The sequence below is a fragment of the Arachis duranensis genome, chromosome 7 (genome assembly GCF_000817695.3).
Source record: "Arachis duranensis cultivar V14167 chromosome 7, aradu.V14167.gnm2.J7QH, whole genome shotgun sequence".
NCBI lineage: Eukaryota > Viridiplantae > Streptophyta > Magnoliopsida > Fabales > Fabaceae > Arachis > Arachis duranensis.
In genome coordinates, this window is record NC_029778.3 from 67,425,639 (window position 1) to 67,433,801 (window position 8,163).

The 8,163-nt window shown below is 36.5% G+C and overlaps 1 non-coding gene across 1 annotated transcript; it reads right to left on the minus strand.

Moving 5' to 3' along the window:
- Window positions 1–6,030: 6,030 nt before the first annotated feature.
- Window positions 6,031–6,138, minus strand: LOC127741037 (small nucleolar RNA R71). The gene has a single exon (XR_008001889.1). It is a non-coding gene; the product is annotated as a small nucleolar RNA R71 (small nucleolar RNA).
- Between the last annotated feature and the right edge of the window lie 2,025 nt (window positions 6,139–8,163).

Sequence of the window (8,163 nt, forward strand, 5' to 3'; positions counted from 1 at the left end):
AAGCCGCCATCACTAAGGTGGACCCGTTCTTTAACTTCCTTGTTCTTTATTTCCCTGTTTTTTTTCGAATTTTTATGCTTATGTTTGTCTATGTTTGTGTCTTATGATCATTAGTGTCTTAGTGTCTATGCCTTAAAGTTATGAATGTCCTATGAATCCATCACCTTTCTTAAATGAAAAATGTTCTTAATTGAAAAAGAGAAGAATTGCATGAATTTTAATTTTATAACAGATTAATTATTTTGATGTGGTGGCAATACTTTTGATTTCTAAATGTATGCTTGAACAGTGCATATGTCTATTGAACTTATTGTTCATGAATGTTAGCTCTTGAAAGAATGATGAAAAAAGGAGACATGTTACTGAGGATCTGAAAAATCATAAAAATGATTCTTGAAGCAAGAAAAAGCAGTGAATACAAAAAAAATATATAATAAAGTCGTGATCTAAGGCAAAAAGAGTGTGCTTAAGAACCCTGGACACCTCTAATTGGGGACTCTAGCAAAGCTGAGTCATAATCTGAAAAGGTTCACCCAGTTATGTGTCTGTGGCATGTATGTATCTGGTGGTAATACTGGAAGACAGAGTGCTTTGGGCCACGGCCAAGACTCATAAAGTAGCTGTGTTCAAGAATCATCATACTTAACTAGGAGAATTAATAACACTATCTGGATTCTGAGTTCCTATAGAAGCCAATCATTCTGAATTTCAAAGGATAAAGTGAGATGCCAAAACTGTTCAGAGGCAAAAAGCTAAAGCCCTGCTCATCTAATTAATACTGATCTTCATAGATGTTTTTGGAATTCATTGCATATTCTCTTCTTTTTATCTTATTTGATTTTCAGTTGCTTGGGGACAAGCAACAATTTAAGTTTGGTGTTGTGATGAGCGGATAATTTATACGCTTTTTGGCATTATTTTTAGTATGTTTTTAGTATGTTTTAGTTAGTTTTTATTATATTTTTATTAGTTTTTAGTTAAAATTCACTTTTCTGGACTTTACTATGAGTTTGTGTGTTTTTCTGTGATTTCAGGTATTTTCTGGCTAAAATTGAGGGACCTGAGCAAAAATCTGATTCAAAGGCTGAAAAGGACTGCAAATGCTGTTGGATTCTGATCTCCCTGCATTCGAAGTGGATTTTCTGGAGTTACAGAAGCCCAATTGATGCGCTCTCAACTGCGTTGGAAAGTAGACATCCTGGGCTTTCCAGCAATATATGATAGTCCATACTTTGCCCAAAATTTGATGGCTCTCTACACATGAAAGCTTCAATGCTCAGCCCAAGCACACACCAAGTGGGCCCGGAAGTGGATTTTTATGTCATTTACTCATCTTTGTAAACCCTAAGCTACTAGTTCTCTACAAATAGGACCTTTTACTATTGTATTTTCAATCTTTTGATCATGTTTTTATGATTGAACCCTCTTTGAGAGGCTGGCCATTCGGCCATGCCTAGACCTTGTTCTTATGTATTTTCAACGGTGGAGTTTCTACACACTATAGATTAAGGTGTGGAGCTCTGCTGTACCTCGAGTGTTAATGCAATTACTATTATTCTTCTATGCAATTCAGCTCATTCTTGTTCTAAGATATTCATTCGCACCCAAGAACGTGATGAATGTGATGATTATGTGACACTCATCATCATTCTCACTTATGAACGCGTGCCTGACAACCACTTCCGTTCTACAAGCAAACAAGGCTTGAATGTTTATCTCTTGGATTCCTTAATCAGAATATTCATGGTATAAGCTAGAATTGATGGCGGCATTCAAGAGAATTCGGAAGGTCTAAACCTTGTCTGTGGTATTCTGAGTAGGATTCAAGGATTGAATGACTGTGATGAGCTTCAAACTCCTGAAGGCTAGGCGTTAGTGACAGACGTAAAAGAATCACTGGATTCTATTCCAACCTGATTGAGAACCGACAGATGATTAGCGGTATCTCTATCTTTATTTTATGCTTTATTCATAAATCATCCATAACCATTTGAATCTGCCTGACTGAGATTTACAAGATGACCATAGCTTGCTTCATACCAACAATCTCTGTGGGATCGACCCTTACTCGCGTAAGGTTTATTACTTGGACGACCCAGTGCACTTGCTGGTTAGTTGTGCGAAGTTGTGATAAAGAGTTGAGATTGCAATTGAGCGTACCATGTTGATGGCGCCATTGATGATCACAATTTCGTGCACCATAAATCATTGGTGGGAATGTCAAATAAGCGTATGGAGATGCTTGATGAACGGATAATTTATACGCTTTTTGGCATTGTTTTTAGGTAGTTTTTAGTAGGATCTAGCTACTTTTTCGGGATGTTTTTATTGGTTTTATGCAAAATTCACATTTTTGGACTTTACTATGAGTTTGTGTGTTTTTCTGTGATTTCAGGTATTTTCTGGCTGAAATTGAGGGACCTGAGCAAAAATCTTATTTAGGATGACAAAGGACTACTAATGCTGGTTGATTCTGATCTCTCTGTACTCGAAATGGATTTTTTGGAGCTATAGAACTCCAAATGGCGCGCTCTTAATTGCGTTGGAAAGTAGACATCCAGGGATTTCCAGTAATATATAATAGTTCATACTTTATTCGAGTTTAGATGATGCAAACTGGCGTTCAACACCAGTTCCATGCTGCATTCTAGAGTAAAACGCCAGAAACACATCACAAACCAGAGTTAAACGCCAAACAGGCGTTACAACTTGGCGTTTAACCCCAAAAGAAGCCTCTGCACGTGTAAAGCTCAAGCTCAGCCCAAGCACACACCAAAGTAGGCCCCAAAAGTGGATTTCTGCACTAAGACTTATTTCTATAAACCCTAGTAACTAGTTTAGTATAAATAGGACTTTTTACTATTGTATTTTCATCTTTGGACGTCTAGTCTTTTGACCATTCGGTCTTTTGATCATTTAGGGGGGTTGGCTATTCGGCCATGCCTGGACCATCACTTATGTATTTTCAACAGTGGAGTTTCTACACACCATAGATTAAGGTGTGGAGCTCTACTGTACCTCGAGAATTTATGCAATTACTATTATTCTTCTATTCAATTCAAGCTTATTCTTGTTCTAAGATATCATTCATACTTCAACCTGATGGATGTGATGATCCGTGACAACACTCATCATCCGTCCTTATGAACGTGTGCCTGACAACCACCTCCGTTCTACCTTAGATTGAATGAATATCTCTTGAATTCCTTAATCAGAATCTTCGTGGTATAAGCTAGAATTATTGGCGGCCATTCTTGAGAATCCGGAAAGTCTAAACCTTGTCTGTGGTATTCTGAGTAGGATTCAGGGATTGAATGACTGTGACGAGCTTCAAGCTCGCGATTGTTGGGCGTAGTGACAGACGCAAAAGAATCAATGGATTCTATTCCGACATGATCGAGAACCGACAGATGATTAGCCGTGCTGTGACAGAGCATTTGGACCATTTTCACTGAGAGGATGGGAAGTGGCCATTGACAACAATGACGCCCTACATACAACTTGCCATGGAAAGGAGTGAGAATGATTGAAGGAAGGCAGTAGGAAAGCAGAGATTTAGAAGAGACAAAAGCCTCTCCATACACTTATCTGAAATTCCCACCAATGATTTACATAAGTATCTCTATCTCTATTTTATGCTTTATTTATTCTTATTATTCAAAAACCATTATAACCATTTGAATCCGCCTAACTGAGATTTACAAGATGACCATAGCTCGCTTCATACCAACAATCTCTGTGGGATCGACCCTTACTCACGTAAGGTATTACTTCGACGACCCAGTGTATTTGCTGGTTAGTTGTACGAAGTTGTGACAAAGTGTGATTCACGTTTGAGAGCTCCAAGTCCATTGGCGCCATTGTTGATGATCATAATTTACGCGCACCAAGTTTTTGGCGCCGTTGCCGGAGAATGTTCGGGTTTGAAGCCAGCGATTATTCAAGATTCCAGCAACAACACCAAGTTTTTGGCGCCGTTGCCGAGAATTGTTTGAGGTTGGACAACTGACGGTTTATCTTGTTGCTCAGATTAGGTAATTTTCTTTTCAAAAAGTTTTCAAAAATCTTTCAAAAATTTTTATTTTATTTTTGTTTTTTCCAAAAAAAGAAATTTTCGAAAAAACCAAAAAAATTAATAAAATCATAAAAACCAAAAATATTTTGGGTTTCTTGATTGAGTCTAGTGTTAATTTTTAAGTTTAGTGTCAATTGCATGTTTAAAAAACTTTTGCATTTTTTGAAAATTCATGCTTGTGTTCTTCATGATCAAGTTGTTCTTGACAAGTCTTTTGTTTGATCTTTAAATTTTCTTGTTTTGTGTTTTTTGTTGTTTTTCATATGCATTTTTGTATTCATAGTGTCTAAGCATTGAAAGTTTCTAAGTTTGGTGTCTTGCATATTTTTCTTTTCTTGAAATTTTTCAAAAATAAGTTTTGATGTTCATCTTGATCTTCAAAGTGTTCTTGGTGTTCATCTTGACATTCATAGTGTTCTTGCATGCATCATGTGTTTTGATTCATAATTTTCATGTAGTGAGTTATTTTTGTGTTTTCTCTCTCCTCATTAAAAATTCAAAAATAAAAAAATATATTTTCCCACTTTTACTCAAAAAATCGAAATCTTTGGGTGGACTTAGTCAAAAAATTTTAAAATTAGTTATTTCTTGTTAGTCAAGTTAAGATTTCAATTTTAAAAATCTTATCTTTTCAAAATCTTTTTCAAAAATCAAATCTTTTTCATTTTTCTTTTATGATTTTCGAAAATTTAAAAATACCTTTCAAAATCTTTCTTAATTTCAATACAAATTTTCAAAAACTTTTCTAACAATTAATGTGATTGATTAAAAAATTTGAAGTTTGTTACTTTCTTGTTAAGAAAGGTTCAATCTTTAAATTCTAGAATCATATCTTCTAGTTTCTTGTTAGTCAAGTAATCAATTTTAATTTTAAAAATCAAATCTTTTCCAAAATGTCTTTTTTTAATCATATCTTTTTAAAATATCTTTTTCAAATCATATCTTTTTCAAAATCAATTTCAAAATCTTTTCTAACTTTCTTATCTTTTCAAAATTGATTTTCAAATCTTTTTCAAATAACTAATTGACTTTTTGTTTGTTTCTTATCTTTTTCAAAACCACCTAACTACTTTTCTCTCTCTAATTTTCGAAAATTTCTCACCCTTTTTCAAAATTCTTTTCAATTAACTAATTGTTTCAAATTTTAATTTTAATTTTATTTCTTCTTTTAATTTTCGAACATCACTAACCCTTTTTCAAAAACAATTTTCAAAAACTCTCTCTTTCTCATCTCATTCTATTTATTTATTTAATTACTAACACTCTTCTCTTCATCTAAAAATTCAAACTCTCTCTTCTCCTCTATGTTCGAATTTTTCTCATCCTTCTTCTATTCTTTTCTTCTTCTACTCACATAAAGGAATCTTTATACTGTCACATAGAGGATTCCTCTTTCTTTTTTGTTTCTTCTTTTTTATATGAGCAAGAGCAAGGACAAGGACATTCTTGTTGAAGCAGATCCTGAACCTGAAAGGACTCTGAAGAAGAAGCTAAGAGAAGCTAAAGCACAACAATCCAGAGAAAACCTTACAGAGAGTCTCGAAAAAGAAGACATGGCCAAACCCAATAACAATGGTGGAGGTGCAAGGAGGATGCTTGGTGATTATACTACACCTACTTCCAATTTTTATGGAAGAAGCATCTCAATCCCTGCCATTGGAGCAAATAATTTTGAGCTGAAGCCTCAACTAGTTGCTCTAATGCAACAGAACTGTAAGTTTCATAGACTTCTATCAGAAGATCCTTATCAGTTTTTAACTGAATTCTTGCAGATCTGTGATACTGTTAAGACTAATGGAGTAGATCCTGAAGTCTACAGGCTCATACTTTTCCCTTTTGCTGTAAGAGACAGAAGTAGAACATGGTTAGACTCACAACCTAAAGATAGCCTGGACTCTTGGGATAAGCTGGTCACGACCTTCTTAGCCAAGTTCTTTCCTCCTCAAAAGCTGAGAAAGCTTAGAGTGGATGTTTAGACCTTCAAGCAAAAAGATGGTGAATCCCTCTATGAAGCTTGGGAAAGATACAAGCAGTTGACGAAAAAGTGTCCTTCTGACATGCTTTTAGAGTGGACCATTTTGGATATATTCTATGATGGTCTATCTGAGTTCTCTAAGATGTCACTGGACCATTCTGCAGGTGGATCCATTCACCTAAAGAAAATGTCTGCAGAAGCTCAAGAACTCATTGACATGGTTGCAAATAACCAATTCATGTACACCTCTGAGAGGAATCCTGTGAGTAATTGGACGCCTCAAAAGAGGGGAGTTCTTGAAATTGATGCTCTGAATGCCATATTGGCTCAGAACAAAATGTTGACTCAGCAAGTCAACATGATTTCTCAGAGTCTGAATGGATGGAAAAATGCATCCAACAGTACTAAAGAGGCATCTTCTGAAGAAGAAGCTTATGATCCTGAGAACCCTGCAATGGCAGAGGTGAATTACATGGGTGAACCTTATGGAAACACCTAAAATTCTTCATGGAGAAATCATCCAAATTTCTCATGGAAGGATCAACAAAAGCCTCAACAAGGCTTTAATAATGGTGGAAGAAATAGGTTTAGCAATAGCAAGCCTTTTCCATCATCTTCTCAGCAACAGACAGAGAATTTTGAGCAGAGTTCCTCTAGCTTAGCAAACATAGTCTCTAATTTATCTAAGGTCACTTTAAGTTTCATGAGTGAAACAAAGTCCTCCATTAGAAACTTGGAGGCACAAGTGGGTCAGCTGAGTAAGAAAATCATTGAAACTCCTCCTAGTACTCTTCCAATCAATACAGAAGAGAATCCAAAAAGAGAGTTGGTGGACGAAATTGTGATCACTACAACTTTGCACAACTAACCAGCAAGTGTACTGGGTCGTCCAAGTAATAAACCTTACGCGAGTAAGGGTCGATCCCACAGAGATTGTTGGTATGAAGCAAGCTATGGTCACCTTGTAAATCTTAGTCAGGCAAACTCAAATGGTTATGAATGATGAATAAAACATAAAGATAAAGATAGAGATACTTATGCAATTCATTGGTGGGAATTTCAGATAAGCGTATGGAGATGCTGTGTTCCTTCCGTCTCTCTGCTTTCCTACTGTCTTCATCCAATCCTTCTTACTCCTTTCCATGGCAAGCTGTATGCAAGGGTTTCACCGTTGTCAGTGGCTACCTCCAGAATACCACAGACAAGGTTTAGACCTTCCGGATTCTCTTGAATGCCGCCATCAGTTCTAGCTTATACCACAAAGATTCCAGTTAGAGAATCCAAGAGATATCCACCCAATCTAAGGTAGAACGGAGGTGGTCGTCAGGCACACGTTCATAGGTGAGAATGATGATGAGTGTCACGAATCATCACATTCATCAAGTTGAAGAACAAGTGATATCTTAGAACAAGAACAAGCGGAATTAAATAGAAGAACAATAGTAATTGCATTAATACTCGAGGTACAGCAGAGCTCCACACCTTAATCTATGGTGTGTAGAAACTCCACCGTTGAAAATACATAAGAACAAGGTCTAGGCATGGCCGAATGGCCAGCCTCCCAAAGTGATCAAAAGATCTAAAGATCAAAAGACTCCAAAGATCAGAAGATTCAAATACAATAGTAAAAGGTCCTATATATAGAGAACTAGTAGCCTAGGGTTTATAGAGATGAGTAAATGACATAAAAATCCACTTCCGGGCCCACTTGGTGTGTGCTTGGGCTGAGCATTGAAGCATTTTTGTGTAGAGACTCTTCTTGGAGTTAAACGCCAGCTTTGGTGCCAGTTTGGGCGTTTAACTCCCATCCTTGTGCCAGTTCCAGCGTTTAACGCTGGGAATTCTGATGGTGATTTTGAACGCCGGTTTGGGCCATCAAATTTTGGGCAAAGTATGGACTATCATATATTGCTGGAAAGCCCAGGTTGTCTACTTTCCAACACAGTTAACAGCGCGCCAATTGGGCTTCTGTAGCTCCAGAAAATCCACTTTGAGTGAAAGGAGGTCAGAATCCAATAGCATTTGTAGTCCTTTTTAGTCTCTGAATCAGATTTTTGCTCAGGTCCCTCAATTTCAGCCAGAAAATACCTGAAATCACAGAAAAACACACAAA